The sequence below is a fragment of the Glycine soja genome, chromosome 17, assembly GCF_004193775.1.
Source record: "Glycine soja cultivar W05 chromosome 17, ASM419377v2, whole genome shotgun sequence".
In the NCBI taxonomy this organism is placed as follows: domain Eukaryota; kingdom Viridiplantae; phylum Streptophyta; class Magnoliopsida; order Fabales; family Fabaceae; genus Glycine; species Glycine soja.
In genome coordinates, this window is record NC_041018.1 from 31,899,156 (window position 1) to 31,907,293 (window position 8,138).

The 8,138-nt window shown below is 35.2% G+C and overlaps 1 non-coding gene across 1 annotated transcript; it reads right to left on the reverse strand.

Annotated features, from left to right (window-relative positions):
* Nucleotides 1–6,764: 6,764 nt before the first annotated feature.
* On the reverse strand, nucleotides 6,765–6,871 carry LOC114394328. Its single transcript, XR_003662729.1, has one exon. It is a non-coding gene; the product is annotated as a small nucleolar RNA R71 (small nucleolar RNA).
* Between the last annotated feature and the right edge of the window lie 1,267 nt (nucleotides 6,872–8,138).

Here is an 8,138-nt window from a genome sequence, read left to right on the forward strand (position 1 = left end):
CAATAAAAGTAAAGACCGTTAAGGCATTGGACCTTTGAACGGATTCAAGCGATTTTCTTGTGGATAAAAGCTTGATTATATGTTGATTTTAACTTTAGTTTCACTTATTTACTTTCAAACTCATTAAAAGAGGACTTGCAAAGTAAATAACCGGTTGAAACTTTATTTTACAATGATTAAACGAGGTTACAACACAATTAATTGGTGGAAACTCACTTTACAATGATAAAAATGAGATTACGGCATAATTAATCGGTCGAAACTCGCTTTACACAAAGAAATGAGATCACTGATGGTAGAAGAATGAAGATGAAGATGTGAAAAGCAAGAGAGAACCCCTAAGGGTGCATAGAAAGAATTCATAACTTCAAAAGTTAAAACTAACCGGTCGATGGATGAAGAACGATGAAGAACGGATGAAGAATGGTGAAGAATGATCATGAAATTGATCACGAAAAAGTTTCGGAAGCGACTCGGCCTTGTTTTTTCTTCTTTGTCCTTCTTCTCACTAATTTTACTCAAAATCTCTCAAATTCAGATGCTGGACCTTTCTCCTCAGCCCCCTCACGCCTATTAATAAGAAATTAGGGGTGGAGGTCATGCAGCAACTCGCCAAGGCAAGCTCAGCTCGCCTAGGTGAACTGGTTGCTTCCTCTAGAGGTAACCTTGCTCGCCCAGGCGAGCTGGTTACTTCAACCTTAAGCCTTTTGGTGGCCCAAGCGAGCCAGGGGCTAGCCTGGGGAAGCCATGGGCCTGAAAAAGTCACCAAATGACCATTTTGCCCTCCATTTTGGGTATTTTCACATTCTTTTCCGAAACGTCAAAAACCTTACGGATTACACGACAACTAAAGTTAAGCAGCTCAATTCGGCTAGCAAGAATCCAAATGTTTGCAAATGATCGTCCCTAGATGAAATTAGGGTATGACAAACCACAATTAACATTCCAAATTGAAGACTACACCATAGAGGGGGCCTTGGAATATGAAGATTTGTGGTAACAAGTTATCCCTATTTGAGATACTATTGCATAGAAGATTATATATAAAAAAAAGGCTAAATAGTTGAAAATGGGGCTGTTTTCTCTTTGGTGTAGGTGTACTCTTGTGGGAAATACTAAAGCATGTCTTCCTTGAAATATTTACCATCATCTCAATCAGCCTAACATAAAGTACCCTGTTAATAATTTATTTAACATCTTAATAAGCTTAGTAAGATGACTGTTGTAACCTATTTTATGCATAAGAGCCCTATTGCATTGTTGATCCTTTAATTGGTTGTTGTTATTTCTTGTCTTTTATACAGAAAAAAATAGACATCACAACATATTTTCATCATGGTTGTACTTTCCAAATTTTATAACAAATTCTTTTGTATAAAAAATGCTATTTGAACAAAATGTGTCATGTTTGTTTGTAGGTTAAAAAAAAGGTGAAGAATGTGGGTGCAATTATTTTTATTGGGTTAGACCTGAATGGGTTAATGACAAAGATGCTACCATCACGAGACAAAGAAGGCACATCCCCAATCCGCAAAGTAAACTGAAGCAATGTTTTTACCATATGCAATTTTATTTGATCCATGTTTGTACCAACATGGGATTAATTAATTGTATTGGGGCAGTTGCATATAATTGTTAACATGAAAAATAAGCCCAGTTGGATGAGCCATTATGTTGATTTGTTGATGTTGTGATATGGTTAATTTTATAGGTAAATGGTATGTAGATATAATGCAAATTTTAACATTTTCAGTGCCAATACTAAGATTGGTGTCTAGTTTTACGGGCAAGAATTAAATATGGCATGATGTGCTGCCCAAGAAAGAGATCCCAACCCCAGGAGCCCGATAAAATGGTGATTGAATTTGGATTTACATGTTGGGACCAAGCCAATTTTGGAGCAGCTTTGTGATAATGAAACCAACCAGCAAAAAGCATGAAGGCTGCAAAGACCAATGCACCAATTGTTTGGCCATTTCTAAAAAAAATCATAGAAATGATGGAACCCACCCAATTTTTATAGATGTCCTATTTTATTTACTACTACTTACTATGTTTTATTATATCCACTATCAATACAATTTATTATTTTGAGGTTGAATATTTAGAATGTGTGTGTGTGTGTGTGTGTGTGTGTGTGTATAAAATCGTGGTTGGGGAGGTTAGAGTAGCAAGAGGGGATGTTTAAAAAAACTTCATTTTATTCTTCTTTTTTACAACTTAGTTGAAGAAATTCCATTTGTTTAATCAGATTCTTCAACCCCCTCTCTTTTTATTTGTTCACTACGTATTATATGTAACAAAATATTATATTTTAGATCACCTCATATATTGTAATTCATAAGTATGCAATGAACCGCTAGAATAATTGTAAATCCTTGTAAATTATATAAAGTAAGAATTAGGGACATTTAGATTGACTGCAACATATATGTAATTATTTGGCATTGCACGGGGAGTCCAAAATACAAAAAAAAAAGTATCTTTCATGGTTTCTACTAGACTTTATATTGAAATATTGGGCAAATCAAAATCAATATTGATAATATATTTTTAATATTTCCTTTTATATGCAATATTAAAGATATATTAAATGATTGCCCATCCCGTTCACCAAACAAAAAATACTCCAAAAAATATAGTGACTGTCAATGTTTGCCATGAATACAGTCATGCCAAGTGCGTTTTGCATTTCTGATCAAGTCTTCCTTGTAGTGGTTGTGTGTCCCTAGTCGCAATATCATTGTCACCTTTATTCTCACTGCCTTTTCATCAAGTTGCAATTTCATGTCATAAATTAGGACATTTATTATGTACATTATGGAGTACATGAAATAAAAATGTGGTTGCTTTAAAATAAAATAAAAGTTATCAAATTTTAACCATAGGTGCAACATTCCTACCACTCCATACAAGACACTCACAAATGATTGCTCCATTTGTTTCCACTCTAGGACCCATAATGCTGATTTCTCACTGCAATTGTATTAATTACATTTTTTTAAACCAAAAACATATTTTATGTATTTCATTATTTGTGAAATATAACATGAATTTATACTAAATGGATTATGTTTTTAAAAGTAACTTGGATCCACAATTAGGGATTCTTCTAGCTTCCACAATGTCCCAACTATCCATTCCATCAAATCCAAAAAGCAAATCTTGTGTTTCAAACACAGTTTGGAGAACAGTGAGCATGACATGACCCTGTTTATATATATCAATATTATTATTGTTAGTCAATGTACATATAATAATGTGATTAATTTGATAGTTAATAAATTTGATATATAAACAAACCATGATTTTAATAGTGACTTTTCGATCATATGTGGTTTGACTTGTTAGTTCACAAACCAGATGATAAATTTTTTTGTCATGCATGTGTATGACCATCAGATACCAATGATCCTTATTTTGATGGATGGGTATATATATCTGAAGAAAAAGTAATTATCATTAATTAATATATACCATGTAATAATAATTCATTTTTGTCATGTGTCTCATCAGCAGGACATGATTTTAGTTTTATTGTAACATTATGTACCCATTTCTTTTCATTTTTTATCAGTCAATGATGAGTTTCATTTAATTTATAAAAATTATTTATCAGCTTTAAGTTTGAAAATGAAGGCATCCAATCCTTCCCATAATGCTTAATGAGAGTTTCCACTGGGGTTCCATCAATTACGTCCAACTGAAATCAAAATGAAATGCCACTTTTTGGAATTATTTACATAAATTATATAGGTTAATTAATATTTGTGTTGTCTTGAATAGCCATATGATGTATCCTGTACCGCATAAGCTAGGGGCATACACCAAACACTCCTTGTGTGGTAGAGTTGGCTATAAGCAACCTTCAAAGTCATGAATACTATTATCTACAACCAATTAATTGTCAAATTTTTCAACTTCCAAATTTGTGAATTATTTTTACTACAATAGGATACTTAGGGATGAAAGAACCATATACCTCCTCCTTTATTGGCTTATTGGGACATAATGACGAAAATTTTTGTCGTGTCCCCAAGTTGTTTCCTGCTCCATACAAAATTGTGTTCCCGCTAATATAAGCATTCCCAAAAAATTAAACAATTATAGTAGTCAAAATCCAGTAAAATAATAACCATGAATATAAATGACTTGAACCATGACTTATATAATTTGTATGAGTAAAAGGTGAGCCAATGTACCTCGGGTCCATGTTTGGATTGAAGACATATGCACAAACCTGTGTCTCCTCAAAAGTAAGTGATGTGCCATTATTTTCTCTTATTTCTTAACCCTTTTTGCACCATTTTAATTACTGATTAGTCTTAATTATCAAATTAATTATGCAGTTTTATCATTTGGGCCTATTGGACTAATTTTGTGTTTTTAATTTAATTTTAGGAGAATTATAAGCAATTGGGCTTGAATCCAGAATTGGGCTTGGACTTGAAGAGAGCAGACAATTTTATCAAATTTTATCTTACCTAGATCAAATCTTATCTTATCTAGATTTTATCTAATCTAGATATTATTTCATCTAGATCTTATCTTATCTTATTAAGATTTTATTTCATCTAGATTTTATTTTATTTATGGGCTTGGACTTAAAACATATTTGTAAGCTTTGGGGTTGAAAACTATATAACAGCACCAAGGTTCTAGTTTAGGCTCTCTCTTCCCTTCTCTCTCTCTCTCTCCTGTTTTCGTTTTTAGTTTTAGGCTTTTCTTCTTTTAGACACTTTTCCGTTTTGCAATTCCAGTTTTTACTTTTCATTTCAACAATAAAATTTCGTTCTTCAATCTATAATTTCGTTCTCTATTGATTAATGGAAGGCTAAGTCACCAGCGTTATTTTCTCTTGAGGATCAAGCACAGTTCTCTTTGAGGTTCTATTATTACTATTAAATTATGTTCAATTTTTCCTCTTCACTAATTACTCTGAATTTGTTGCTATTAATTCATGCATGCTTAGTGCTTGAGTAATTGTCTCTGCGCTTAATTTACGTTCATGCTTAATGATCGTTTATGATTAATTGGTGTATGTGTTGCTTAATCACATAATGAATGCCTTATGTTAAATTTCGCTTAGTAATTTAATTTAGGGTTGGATTAAGTAGTTGAACTGATAAAGGATAAACTCTCGTAACCTAGGATAAGAGACTTGCTTGTGAATCAAGGGGAAGCAACGTGTTTTAATTCTGATATTTTCTAATTCAATTTTACTCGCTGTTTAATTTACAAAAACAACAACCCCCCCCCCCCCCCCAATTCGTTACTATTTTCCTACTATCTGTTATGAACGTTTGGTTGGCCATTGCTCGTTGGGAGACGATCTAGGATCACTTCCTAGATACTGCATTTTTAATATTTATTTGATTCGGGTACGGCCTCGATCAAATTTGGCGCCGTTGCTGGGGAGCAGTGTTCAAAGGTTCATAATAGCTAGTGTCGTGTTAGTGTTTAATTCTTTCATGTTGTGTTAGTATTGTGTTAGTACCTTGTTATTTTGTTTATTGTGTGTTCTGTTTTAGTTCAGCGCTTCCCCTGTTTCAGTTTTTGTGTTTTGCTGTGAATAGAGCTTTGCGACGAATTTAGCGACCACTTTTGTGAACTGGAAAACAGGGTAGTAGTGGAAATCCCTTAGCGACGGATTTTAGAGACCACCCTTGCTAAATTAATTAGGATATTTTTTTTGGTAACTATAGTTGTTATTTTTGGCTGAATTTTTTTTGTGATCACTTCTTTTGATCCATATTTTGTGGAAAAAATAGTTGGAGCCCTTAGTTTGGTCAGATTTGAAAGTTCCAAAAAAGTAGCAAATTTGATTTTTGTCAAAACTTCAAACGGCCATAACTTTTGCTCCGGTTATCAAAATCGCAATTATTATATATGTATTTGGGGTAGAAAAAAATTTCCCATGCCATGACAGCCCGCTATAGGCCAGCTGAGGTCTTTTTCTTCCAAAAATTGCGATTCTGCCAAAAGTTTTTTATTTTCCAAGTATTATTCTCTTATTTTTCTTAACTTATTATTTTTAGCTTCTATAGTTACACTTTGAATTTTTGTTTGAAATTTTTTGTGCTATCTTATCATCATTTTATAAGGTTGCTCACAAAATTTCAAGTAATTTGGATATCATTTAATGGTAGCTGTAGTTCAAACCTACAGTGTTACTTGCATAAGAAGGCAACTAGTTGTGCATGCTGAATATAGTGTATAACTAGAGTCAATCAATCTGACTTACAACCCTTTGATCCTGAGATAGATAGGACATTTCATAGATTAGTTAGACATCATTTAGTACCTTTTGAGCATCCTGAGCATTCTGTTATTGGTGATTTTGAGCATTATAGTTTTGCTCATTCTGATTTTGAACATTCTGAGAACATGGCACAACCTCCACCCGTGAGAGGACTCTAAGGGAAATGGTTGCACCTGATTTCACCTACGAAAGCTTGTGCATCCAATACCCTGATGAGGATGTCCCATAAGTTCTTAAAACTAGACTAATCCATTTGCTTCCAAAGTTTCATGGCCTTGCAGGTGAAGGCCCACACAAGCATCTGAAAGAATTCCATATTGCCTGCTCCACCATGAAACCCCCAGATGTCCAGGAGGATCACATATTTCTAAAGGCCTTTCCTCATTCTTTAGAGGGAGTGGCAAAGGACTGGCTTTATTACCTTGCTCCATGGTCCATCACGAGCTGGGATGACCTCAAGAGAGTGTTCTTAGAAAAAAATTTCCCTGCTTCCAGGACCACGACCATCAGAAAGGATATTTCAGGCATTAGACAACTTAGTGGAGAGAGCTTATATGAATACTGGGAGAGATTTAAAAAATTATGTGCCATTTGCCCTCACCACCAGATTTCAGAGCAGCTTCTTCTCCAATATTTTTATGAAGGACTCAGTAACATGGAGAGAAGTATGATAGATGCTTCCAGTGGTGGAGCCCTTGGAGACATGACCCCTGCTGAAGCCAGAAATTTAATTGAGAAGATGGCTTCCAACTCCCAGCAGAGTGCATGAAGTAGCCACGAATTCATCTTCATCAGGTGAGACTAAGAAGCTTGAAGGTAAACTAGATGCCTTGGTTAACCTGGTAACCCAACTGGCCATGAATAAAAAATCTGCACCTGTCGCCAGACTCTGTGGTTTATGCTCCTCTGCCGACCACCACACAGACCTTTGCCCTTTTGTGCAACAATCTGAAGCAATTGAACAGCCTGAAGCCTATGCTGTAAACATCTACAATAGACCTCCTCAACCTCAGCAGCAAAATCAGCCACAACAGAACAATTATTACCTCTCCAGCAACAGGTACAATCCCAGGTGGAGGAATCATCCTAACCTTAGATGGTTGAATCCTTCACAACAGCAGCAACAACAACCTTATTTTCAAAATGCTGCTAGCCCAAGCAGACCATACGTTCCTCCACCAATCCAACAGCAACAGCCCCAGAAACAGCAAACAGTTGAGGCTCCTCTGCAACCTTCCCTTGAAGAACTTGTGAGGCAAATGACTATGCAAAACATGCAATTTCAACAAGAGACCAGAGCCTCCATTCAGAGCTTAACTAATCAGATGAGACAATTGGCTACACAGTTAAATCAACAACAGTCCCAGAATTATGACAGATTACCTTCTCAATCTGTCCAGAATCCCAAAAATGTGAGTGTCATTACATTGAGGTCGGGAAAGCAGTGTCAAGGACCTTAACCAGCAACATCCTCCTCATCCACAAATGAACCTGCCCAACTTCACTCTACTCCAGAAAAAGATGATGACAAAAATTTAAAGGGTAAGTTACCTAACAATTTCTATCCATGTGAATCTAACGAGAAGCAGCATATCCCTCTTCCATTCCCTCCAAGAGCAATTTCCAACAAAAAAATGGAAGAAACAGAGAAGGAGATCTTGGAAACATTTAGAAAAGTAGAGGTAAACATACCTCTGCTGGATGCAATAAAGAAAATTCCAAGATATGCTAAATTCTTGAAGGAGATGTGCACTAATAAGCGGAAGCTTAAAGGAAGTGAAAGAATTAGTATGGGCAGAAATGTCTCTGCATTGATTGGTAAATCTGTTCCCCAAATCCCTGAAAAATGTAAAGATCCAGGTACATTCAGCATACC